The sequence below is a fragment of the Saccostrea echinata genome, unplaced genomic scaffold, assembly GCF_033153115.1.
Source record: "Saccostrea echinata isolate AGI-Se365-2 ecotype Australia unplaced genomic scaffold, CSIRO_AGI_Sech_v1 ptg000009l, whole genome shotgun sequence".
Taxonomy (NCBI): Eukaryota; Metazoa; Mollusca; class Bivalvia; order Ostreida; family Ostreidae; genus Saccostrea; species Saccostrea echinata.
This window is the reverse complement of record NW_026889758.1, coordinates 37,066,308-37,079,170: the sequence shown is the minus strand read 5'-3', so window position 1 is coordinate 37,079,170 and position 12,863 is coordinate 37,066,308. Positions and strand designations below refer to the sequence as shown.

General features: G+C 32.7%; 1 protein-coding gene across 3 annotated transcripts in view; it reads right to left on the bottom strand.

Moving 5' to 3' along the window:
• LOC133182321 (steroid hormone receptor ERR2-like) overlaps positions 1 to 12,863 on the bottom strand; it is a 67,704-nt gene that overhangs the window by 26,311 nt on the left and 28,530 nt on the right. The window contains exon 1 of one of the 3 annotated variants that reach the window (XM_061317121.1): positions 9,795 to 9,900. The exons of 1 other annotated variant lie outside the window; for it this stretch is intronic. The gene's annotated coding sequence lies outside the window, so the exon portion shown is untranslated. Of the gene's footprint in view, positions 1 to 5,400; positions 5,420 to 9,794; positions 9,901 to 12,863 lie in introns of those variants that run through there. One more of the 3 variants, XM_061317122.1, reaches the window with a different exon arrangement.

Genomic DNA, 12,863 nt, shown 5'->3' with positions numbered 1-12,863 from the left:
TCAGAAAAATCAGCGTACATCTTTACAAAAGCAATTATTTTTCTTCTTGTCTCCCATCAATATTTCATTGAGAATCAACTTTTGGGATTGCTTTTTGTACGAACTTGAACCTACACAAGTAGAAATCCTCCTTCCGACTTGTAACAGATGGTGAGGATCATATCCCAGTGAAATGGATGACAAGTTAACCTAGTCCAACAAGCATGTGTAAACTCATCAGCTCTTCTAAACTGAGCTCTTTCTTCATTTAAATCTTAATAATGAATAGAATCATGCAATTTGAAATCTGCACAATCAAAAATTTAATAGGACAACACCTTAATTGTGTGGCATGTATAGCTCTTCATCAGCACAAAAAGAGGTTTTATGAAAGTTTTATTAATATGCAGTAGATTATACCAGCAAAGTGATTTTCATGCTGTATTGATTAGCAGGTTGAGACGAGTCTGGTCTTAAAAGGAAATTTCCATTTAAATTTAGATATTCAGCAAAATTAACAAATGCTTTTAAGTAGCGACTTGAATCCTAAATCTCTCTGTGGGCCTAATACAGTGGTAGTTAGTTTATGACATTAAGTCCACAAAATAATAACTATACCTTTAAGTAGAAATGAATACTACTGTATGAATACATGTGTATACATACAGAAAGATGGTTCTTTAGGTCTTTCTGCTTTTGAACTCTGCAGGTAACCTCCCAAATTCAAGCTATTATCTGCCTGTCAAAGGTCAGAGAGGCCCAAGAGGTTGCGATTGCTACTCCGTAAACAGATCATAGGTAGCACTTTGATGAAGTATCAGGTTGCATAAAACTTTTAATAAGTAATATGTAAGTAATATACAGTAAAAAACACTTATAGCGAACATGCTTATAATGAATTAATGCTTATAGCAAAGGGATTTTCACTCCCTGTGGCTTTAAAACATATAATGAATCTAATGGATATAACGAATTATGTTTATAACAATTAAAGCAAAATCGTCCATCCCTGGCACTTTGTTATATTAATATTAGTGTGTTTTTACTGTATACATAAGTAATACTGCAAACATTACATGTCATAAAGTTTTTAGCGTATAGTAGGCATCACTTAAGAAAGAATGACTTCAAATGGGATGGAAGTCCAAATTAGCTTCATTATTTCTTTTGATGTAGCATCCAGTTGTGCAAGACTTTTGGTTACATAATATAATTAAAGCATTTAGCAAATATGCTAAAGTTACATAACATAATTCAAGCATTTAGCAAATATACTAACTGCTTAAAAAGGAATGAAATCAAATGGGATGGAGGTCAAAATTAGCCTTATTATTTCCTAATCACAACAAACCCACAAATACCCCTGGTACTAATTTTTACCACATAGACAGAGCTTTTTTAAATTAATTTCGCAAAATTATTTAGCCATTTGATAATTGTTCATTGAGCCCCATTATGAGCTTGGAAATTGGACTGCAAAGTTCTGTGGACTGCTTCTTCAATTAGTGTATTTAGAGATTACTGGTAGTGACATACAAAGTGTTCTGATTTCCAATTCAGTTACCTCCTCAGGGTTTGGAAGTGGAATACTGCAAAATCAATAGGAAACGGTCCTGAGTTGATGGACAACCTAGCAGCATTGGGAAATCCTCCATTAATCAAAATCTAATGCAATCATTTATACTACCTCAAATAATTCAGATTGATGAAATACCCTACACACAATTAAGGAAGCTTAAAAAGTAAATGGCAAATTATAGCTCTACATGTACATTTTATTTAAATGTTTCAAAATATGCAGTAACACTCATAAGTTCTGTGATCGATACACAAAATTTCCAATATCTCTTGAATTCTGTGAAATCCCTCATAATCCATTAACCGGCCTTTAAAGAAAACTTAACCAAAGGATTTAAATCCCTAAAATACATCATAACTCTTTATTTCTTGATAGCAATGGGGAAACCCTATAAATTCACATATTTCTTTGCAATATCTATTGAACTATTGGGCTCAATTGTACATAAATATCTGCAGTGTGCATGTCACAGTTATCATTCGAATTAATCCTTAGGGAAACATCAAATCCTGCTTTGAAGATCCAATATATAACAAAAAACTTCCTTGATCCTTGTATATCATGTTTTACCCTGTCTAAGAAATGCCATCATTTTATCATTTGTGAAGTACCTCATTCCATCGTCATCCAAGTTATTGATGAATTCCTCTTCTGAAGCCCTAGGTATGCTTGTAATTTGTATAAAATCAGTTCGTTTACATTAACCAATCAGGAATTCATCAACTCTTGATTAAATAAACTCTAATCTCACACACACACTGCTATTTTGGGGTGTATTAGCTTTTACTTCTCTCCATAACTAGACTTTGGACCTTGGTAAGTTAAGGAACAAAATGTGAAATACCACAATGAATTAATGAATCTTCTAAGTTTTGGTCTATACATTATATAACAACTTTTGAAGGAAGTATACACCAAATGACGTCTCCCTCTGATGTATGTAAATTTATTTAAATCTTGCCAAAAAAGGGATAAAAAAGTTTCAGATGACTATATAAATGTTGTCAGGTACAGTACTGTCGATGACCTCATCTCCGAACTTAGATCACCCTGACCTACATATGCAGTGAAGTGCAACATGAGCCTTACATAATGACAGCAAATGATTATCACATTCAGTTTAATTTATAAATTAGTCTACATAGCTATACTCTATTTTGCTAATAATTCATTAAGATAATTATCTAAATTTTTCATACTGTAGACATAAAATGTTCAAGTTGTCTGCAAAAGAAAATTAAGAAATAAGATTCTAACTAAGGTAAGCCCACCATACTGTATTTTACTTTTTTGCACTACTGGATGATTTTTTACATTAACCCAGTGGCAGATCCAAATTTCCTTTAGATTTAAAATTAGGCTTATATCTATTTTTCTCTGTTGCATGTAATATGCTATATTAAATTCAACAACACTCTATTCATGTTATTGTTGTACTTCCAACTGAAAGATTAGCTCTGTGCCCACACAAAACATAGTGCCAACCCAAGAGTTCATGCATGTTAAAATCTGGCACCCCATGGTATTATGCCAAAAACCACTCGATCAATGACACTTATTTTTGCTGTATATTTCATAAGCCATCCTTTGGCACCATCTTCATAGATGAACATATTTATGAAGAAAGCTTATTAACCTTGCCAAGATAAAACACAGGCAACTTCTAATTGTCTCTCTAATGAAGCAGAGGCAAAGATAAAATGGCCCTCAAAAAGCCCAAGTTTTGTGGAAAAATCAATTTGCACCATTGGTCCATCATATCATCTAATGTCTCTTACACTCAGGAACAGCCATCCTTTGCTTAAAAGCCAGACATGTAATTACCTCAATAAAAGATAAAAAGATAATTTCTAGATCTGAAGTATCCCAATATGACTGAATAACACTTTAAACACTTTCAACCAAGAAAGGAATGATCACAAGTATGCCTAATCTTTAAAAATGTCAGAATTTTCAGAATGATGTGTAACCTTGTGTGGTGTTCAAAATTTATTCACTAAAAAGATATTTTGGCAAGTTTGAAACATATAAGATCATAAATCAAATACATAGCATAAAATATTTAGTATCTGGGATATGGTCACAATAACCAAAGATCAGTTTGCTGTAGCACAAAGCATAGAGGAATAGAAGCCTGCAGTGAATTAACAACTTACTCTAGTTTCTGTAGAAAAATTGATGCTTTCTGACTGCAACACTGACAAGTGATTGATTACCCTTTTTCACTAACACAATGGACCAACAATTGTTTACATTAGATAAATATAAATGTTGTGAAATAAAATTTTGGATGTTTCATTAAACAAGCAAATATTAAAACAGATCATGCATATTAACCCCCCCCCCCCCAAAAAAAAAAAAAACAAAAAAAAACAAAACCCAAACATATTATACCAATCTCCTCAAATACTGCAAACAATTAATGATAATGCAGCCCTACGGTTTTACAATACAATTTCTGACAACCAGCAAACTACCGGTAAATTTGTGATAAACCATCTCCTTGTCTGATTCCTCTGAACCATAGAGAACAGTGGACTTGGAGCAATTATAGCTGTCACTTGCTCATGGTGTATAAACTTGTGAGATGTAGACACTAAAGTTCAAAAGTCATACATTCTGGTCCCAGTTTCATCTAATTTTCACCCAAATTAACATTTTGTAAGTTCGTAGACATTTAAAATTAAAATTAAAAATAAAAAATAAAAATTTCTTATCCACTAGGTTTCTCTTTATGAACATTCTTGGCCATAAACATTATGTCAGGACAAGAAATTAATGACTTCTCTCTTCCCACTCTGACATCTTAATAAATGCTTCGGTACTTTTATGGCAAACCATTACTTTTCTACCTTTGTGAAAATTTTTTTAAAGAAAAGTATAATGTAAAAGAAAAAGCATTAGTAAAAGTACAAAAAAAATAAAATTGTAGGAATTTATACACTTTAAACAAAATTATAGACTGGTATTGCCTGTCTCTATCGTTCGAAAGAGACTGTATATTGTGCATATCAGACAGGCAAGGCCCGTCTAACAAAATTATAGAACTCTATTTATCCCATGCCAATATATGTCAACTATTCAACCTGAAAGTATATAGTAAATGTATCCACTGTGACTTGAATTGATAAATATTGGAAAATACATGTACCACATTAAATTTATTTCTTTAATAGGCAGCGAGTCCAAAATTTGTATTTGTGCAATGAATGCATACATTTGCGCTTAGTTAAATTTAATTCAATCCTTTTTTCAAACACAAGTCCTAAAACATCATAAATCACAAATCTATAAGGAGTCTCATACTCTTCCCAAGTTGCTAAGCTGACCCTGAGTAATGAGCACTAGCTCTTTGATGTGAATACCATGAATACGCTGTAAAACCTAAAATGCCATACATTTACAAGTATGTCATCACTATGCTGTCACAAAAATATTAATAATATATGCTTAAAATAGCTTATAATTCTTTCAATGAAAGCTATTTCAAGACTGCTGTCATAATATGACAATCCAAATGCAAGTTTACATATTTTTAACCTTTTTTAAAATATCAAATTGCCTTACGATTTAAAACAACATCATTTTGGTATCTCATTATTCTCTGAACACTGCACATTTGGTGCATTGACCTGAATAATAAATGAAACCATCTTTTTATACTTTTGGCTTTGGAAGGCCAAATTAATTAGCAGCACAAGTCAGTGCTCTGGGGATGACTGGTGAGCTGGGGACGTTAGTGAAAGGCAAGTTGTTATTAGATGAATGAATAATTGGATGTCAGGTGACAAGGTTCTGTTGTCTACATGCACTGATTGCCATGGTTTTTTGGAAATACCTACCTGAAGCCTTTGATAACTGATGTTGCCCAGTGCTTCCTTCGTGTGATATATAATAAAAAGCACCTACTTAAGATGAATCTCAGTTTTACGTCACTGCCTTGATGTGAAGTACTCTCTATGCATTCACAAATCTCGTCATAAATTCCACCTCCTCTACAAATAACTTCCAATTGCCACCCTAATTGACGCAAAATATATGAAAGCCTGCCCAAAATAACACATCCAAGAACACTAACTTTCTTCTAATTTACTTAGAAATGCATCCTCCATAATTAAACTAATTGTACATACTAATATACCAAATCCAATACACAACCAATAATGGTTATTGCTGAGCTACCAAATGACCACTGGGTAAAATACAGGATTAAGAAATACCACAGAGGGAATCAATGGCCACCTCAGAACATCAATATTGCTAGATGGAGCACACCAGTGGAAATGAGTTCTGCTGTATCCAATTAATAAACATCAGATTTCTGCCATTATACTAAGGACAAGCGGGCTACCAAGAAAAAGAGTGGATGTATGATTACAGTTCTAATTGTCTACAGAAACATATTCATTGGAATGAATGTGCCAAGTTATCATCAGAAACTGGGTAAAAAAGTCACAAAATTATAAGGCTTTTATTTTAAGCAATACTAGCTGAATTCTTGTAAATTGCCTTCTATAAATGTGTTACAACATACTGATCTATACTTTTAGACACCACCTCTAAATTTGTTGAATTTTTTGGTTGCAATCTTGGGACTGGAATCACAGTTATGGCCTGATCTAAAAATTAATATTTTTGATATGTACCTACTTAATTTTATCAAATCACCTTTGTAAAAATTCAGACAACTGAATTGGCGTTGAATTGCAATGATAAATGTTATATATAAATATGAGACAGCAAATCTATGACATTTGTAAGGTGGAGTTAGACGTCATAAGTGTCAAATTGATAAACATTTTACTAGTGTGGTCACTCTAAAAGGATATTTATAATGTTTATGGGGTGAGAGAATTTCAAGTCCCATGCAGGTCTACATTTCAGTACTTCAGTGACCTGAGAGGACCATGATAACAGAGGTAAAGTTATGAGATGTCAAGGCCAAGACATAAATTTGTTTACTACTCATACTGCTTCTGACCAATGTTGTCAGATTATGAAATGTCCAGAAAAACAGATAAACAGCTGGTCAGCTTGTTTAAATAAATATCTAGATAAGTCAGGGTCAGAAACAAGGTTGGATACAACACCGCTGGTCACTCTGGAGATTTGCTTAACTGACCATAACTGCAAGCTCTGTGCACAATAAGTGTCCATTAATTTAAGACATAATAAAGTACAGATCTGTGACCCAACATTTCTATTCTATTACCCCCCCCCCCCCCCCCCAAAAAAAAGTACTGCACTGATGTTTTGCAAGTATCATCAGTTTAATCTAAAGCATAAAACAAATAAGATACTCACAGTCTATCCAAGGATAATTAATATTTCAGTCTGTGGCAACCAATTTGACAATTCTTATAACCTTCATTAAAAACGTAAATAATTTGGAACATTTGCCAAAGGTTACAAAACCCCACCAATCAATTCAAAAATAAACTTTTTATTTTGAATAACAAGATTAGAATATGGAATTAATATACTGCAAGGTTTGGCCTCCATAATTATAATCTTAATTCATGAATGTTGTTTACTCAATTTTTGTCCTTCAATTCTGCATGATTGCAAAAATCATTTTAGGTATGCAGAGGTACTGAGTTGTGTCCACCTTGTTAGCTTGAGACACTCCTGCATATACATATTTTAGTAAAATTAAAATGCTGAATAAAACTACAGACCATTAGTAGTCTGGAGGAACACCAGCAATGGCCCTAAGAGACCCCAACACTTCATGAAAAGCTACTGTTTTGATTATCAAATTCTGGTTTCATTAAGGATAATGAATACTGTCAGATGACTGACTTGCTGGTAGGAACTTTCACAAATGCAAATAATTAAATTCTTTTCATCAATATCTCTAGTGTTGCTCCAATAGGTTTTGTCTACTTAGCTCATATGGGAATAACACATAGTGATTGAATTTTGGGTTAATACCTGCTGAAAATATTGGCTCTTTTCAAAAGAAACCCCAAAGCAATCATTCTTTTTAATGCAGAGTTACTGTCAAGGTTAAAAGATAACTTAAGGTTTTAATGTAAATGTAGCTATTCAATACAGTGCGTGTAAACCATAAAACCCTATTCAATTTCCTGAATTGATTTAACTGACAAATTTTTTAAAGGCGATTTTGCAATGGAAGATAAATTTTCAGATACAATACAGATTTTGCTTAATGACTTTTAAACAGCAAATCCAGCATTACTCTGCATTCTTAGTCCCCTTATATGCTATGAAGTTCAACAATAACCCTTGGACTCAGTCAGTGGGGGTGAGTCAATATTTAGCAAGAACCCTCTAAAACTTCCTGAAATCTTTAAATCAATATATACCCCCACTGCAAAATACAAGTCCTCTATCTAAAACACTTGACTTATCTAAACTTTATGGAAGACTACAAATAAGTCAAAGAGTTTACAAGAATAAAGTCTTGAATAGCTACATTCTTCTAAATACCTATGTGAAGAAGGGACATTATACATTTCAAATGAAAAGTTCAGCAACATACAACATGTTTTTCAGAAAAAGTAACAATATCCAGAGGCTTTTCAATGCAGTGAATTTTGTAGTCTTACTAAATTCAGGGCCCCTGGGTGTTTTATTTAAATTTTATTTCTAAATCTGCTACATTTAACTAGTTATTATAACCAACTTTAAATACAATAAAAAGATACCCAGATATAGATTGAAACAAAACATGTTGAATAGGTATAGTCCTGTTTGGCAACAGCCATTATATTTTTCTTTTTTCATCGGGGTACAAACTGCTAACATGCAGGTATACCCTAAAGTATCTTACTGGTATTTTTTTCTTAAGATGTTGACATGTTTTGACTCCTCTTGTTATGATGTTTGAGACCCACAATAAATCTAGGAGGTTACAGTGAGGGCAATGACACAGGAGAATCCCTGTGTGAACCTGCCTTCCCAATCAATAGACTACACTCTGTTAATTAATGTGCTAATAGCATTGAACTGCTCAGATCCGAGCACTGGCACTATTCCAATGGGCCACCGGCCACAAACTTGTGTAATCAGCGAAATTGCCAATGTAAATTCCAAAACTGTTCAATTCTCCATCAATCCATGTGAGAAGTCAAGCATCTTCCACTCAGTAGAGTACAGGTTTGGAAAGAGAAAAGTTTTTGTACCAGAATACACTAGCCCCTTTTTGTTCAGTACAAGAATCATATGTATAATGTTAATTAAGAGATTATGGAGATTACTCATATTACTGAAAAATGCAAAAATTTCATCACATATAAAAATGCAACTATGTCCATGAAAATAAAATGAAATCCTCAGCAGCATTTTTTTAATGTACAAAATAATTGAGAGTATATAAACATGTTATCAAAAATTTCAAAAAAATCATATCTTATACTAGTAAGAGTTCATTTTTACTTTTATCTCCTCAAGCACAGACAAAAGTGAGAAATTGATAACCTATGAATCTTCTGCCACAGAATATCATACAATCTTAGGCAAGGTCTATGGATAGTTCTACATTTTAAACACCAGACACCTAATGCACCTACTGAGGAGGGTGATTTATGGTAAAGCAGATATAACACCTGACCAGATGCTGAAGCAAAGATATATTGTACCTATTGTATATATTTTTAAAAAAAAAAAAAAAAAACAACAGGTAAACTGATGTTCAAATTACTGGTATGCTTAATTTGTAAAAAAAATATTGATCTTTGATATACATGTACTAAAACTAATTCAATACTTGAAAAAAAAAGGGGGGGGGGGGAATCAGAAATATTGTTTGCCAAATACCAATTAACAAATAACTCAAAAATTTTTACATATATTTAAATAAGTCAAAAGATGTCAAGACATTATCATCAAATGTCAAACTTGATATTCAGATGAACAGAACTGATTCTCTTTTTTATGCACAGCAGAAAATTTTCACATTAATTGTTTTTATTTGTAAAAAAAACTGCAGACAATATCAAGTGTTTAACTGAAAAATTTGTATGCATCAACTTCTCATTTATCAAAGCTGGGCAAGAACAATAAAGCACTTCACCTGCACTTTTCACCAAAGAAGATTTCAATGCGTATACTTTACCACAACCTATAGGCTTCAAGTGTACTCTTAAGGAACCAAATATCAACCAATAAAGGTATAAACATCCTACATTTACATTAATGTATGTTAACAATACACATTTTATATGTCCTAAGGGGAGAATTAATTCTTGCAACAAATTGTTAAAACCCTTACCCGAATTTTTGCTAGAAATTTCTAAATCCTCCAGAATTTGAACTTGAAGAATTTCAAATAAAATCCCAAAATGCTTTAAAATTTCAACTTGATCAACTCACAGGTAAGAATCAGGTATAGAGTTGGTATCAGCTTTCTCAGGTGAGCTAGTGTTACGCGTGCTGGTACTTGTATAAACACACTGGCACTACAACTCTACACTCTGCAAGCTTTGAGGTTTTTAAACCAACTATATAACGGCTAGAGTGACGTGTATGCTAGTCTGCAAATTCCGATTTTTTTCAGTTCAGCAATTCTGAGGCAAACGCTCTCCTAGTCTTATTCATTAATCAGTTGTTATACAGTTAAGAGGATTTTTATTGTTAGCAGATTCCGGTAATATACACCCCGATTGACTTGCTTCCCTTGTGTTTTATTCAGGCATTTAATACGGGTGATAATTTTATACAGGTGGATGTTGTTACAAAAAAGCGATCTTTTCTTATCTTTAGAGCAGAGTACAAAGATTGAAGATTTCATTCTGTATTGACACTTTTCATGCTTGCGATACTTTAAAAAAAATTCCTCCTAGATGACAAGAAGTTCTGATATCTATCAAAGGTTAAATTGCAACAAAATTACAGATCAAATCAGAAACTCACAGAAAAAACGTCACTCTGATCAGACTTTTAAAATTTCAAAAGGGGCAAGTTGTAACAATTAATTCACACATGATGACTCACTGAAATCAAACTGAATATCAATTAGCATACATGCAGTACACACTTGCTTATTTTTTTATTAAGGCCATCATTAAAAATTTTGTTTGATGTACTCTGACCCACACTTTTCCAAGGTGGGTAAGGTAGGTAGGTATTTTTTTTTCTTTTTTGAATTATCTTAGAACACATTGATAATCTTCATGAAATTAAAGTCTTAATTAAGATTTAGATTTTGTTTATGTTTTCATTACACTCACTGTTTATACAAACTAGAAAGATTAAATATTAATTGCTGTTAAAACTTTCAATCTAAAAAACATTTTTAAGAAATATGATAAACCTTAACTTTAAAAATGATAATTATGGACAATCTGTATTTCCCTTGAAAGAAAAAAATAAATAAAATTTAAAGTACTGACATGAAAATGATTGGGTAGGGGTGATTTGATGGGTTGGCCGGAGTACATTAAACATTTTTTTATAGTTGGCCTAAACAAAATTATGACAAACATATTGAATGAGTGACAGCATTTCTTAAAATACTGGGAAAATATGCAGACAGTGCATAATTCATTACAAGTATTCAATAGTTATTAATCAGAAACCTAGAAATCTGAGAAAAAAGGAGACACATACAATTCTAAATAAATAAAAACATTTTTCCAACTAGAAAAAAAAAGGCAAGTAAAAAATATGAAAACGTTTAAAAAAAAAAAAGCACCCCCAAATTTTTACTTCACTTAGAGAAGCAAACACAAATGGGTGGTGCAAGATGCAAACTGGAGGTTGGGGGGGGGGGGGGGGGGGACTGTGTATGATATTTACAAATTTTAGTTGAGGTCTAAATTGCCATGAACTTAAACAATAATACTAAGAATTTTACTACATTATACATTTTTACTTATTTAATCATTAATAACAGGCCCATTGCCTCATTGCTCACCTGAGCACTTTTGCTAAAGAAAAGCAGAAATCTGTACATAAATGAAAAGTGGTCCCAAACAGTGAAACTACCCCCCAGGAGGTCATATGGTCTGAACAATCTTGGATCTACACTGATTGAAGATGCTTCCATATTTCTTGGACTAATCACAGCTGTAAAATATTTTTGGAAGACTTTTCCATATATTGGAATGTTCCAAAAAGATATTGAGAGAGTAATAAGATATCACTACAGAATAAATCAGCAGTTCACAACTAATGTTAATTGCCATAAGAAGCATGAGTTGCTCTCATGGGTTCTTATACTTGCTCAGAGAAAAACAGCCGAAAATCATAAATCACCATTTCGGGTAATTAAAATGCAATTATAAGTGATCAGATAGACTCTCTCATCAATTAACACAATATATATGAACTCTCAATACAAAATATGAAGTTACTTTGGTATTTTATTGGAGCCCCTTGAAAGACGACTTACTGTTTTGAATGACCTCTGACCTCCCCTTAAGTGTGAGTTAGTGTTCATTCTACTACGGTTATTGCCGAGATCAAAGAAATGCCGCGGACATTATTCTCCAATAAATCACGAACGTCATCAAAAAATTATCAGATCAGAAACACATGTCAAATCTGTACAGTTGAAATAAATATTTCACTGTATAATCTAATACTTATTTAGACCACATCGATGTGTCGTGTTCCGCAGTCTAAACGTGTGTATTGCCTGAAACAGCTGATAAATATCCATTTTTATAGCCAAATGGGGCTGTTCTACGGACCTCCCCACAACATTTACACTCCTGTGATTTTACTGATAAATCAATGAAATAGACAACTGATTTTGTTATTTTTCATTCATAAAAATTAATCAATCTATGTTACTAGCAAATTTATAAATAATTAAAGGATATTTTTAATCAAACAAAAGTTAAAATCGTCTGCATTTTATGCAATCGATTGACCCTCTGGTGTTAAATGGAACAGCGAAATTGCGACATGGTGACCTAATTCGTTTCTCTTTAGAGAAAACGATCAACTGTATTTTAGAGCCGTTAGTAGAATAGAAATAAAGTCCTTGTTGTCGTGAATGATGCAGGATAACCTCCTCGGTCTCAAAATGTTGTCTGAAATATAAAAGCCTCAGCTAACGCCTCGGCTTTTATATTTCAGACAACATTTCTCGACCTCGGAGGTTATCCTGCAACATTCACGATAACGTGGACTTTATTTCTTAAGTAAACACTTTATCAGCATATAAAGTTTAATTAAAACATCTTGAATAGTTTCTTTGAAACTGAGATAACACTAATTTAAGAAAAGTGAGGTCAAGGTCAAAGGACAAGGTGAAAAAAAAATGTTGATGCGGTTGAATACCTCTCATCAATATGTATCAGGATATGAAGTTTGATAAAAATATCTTAAATAG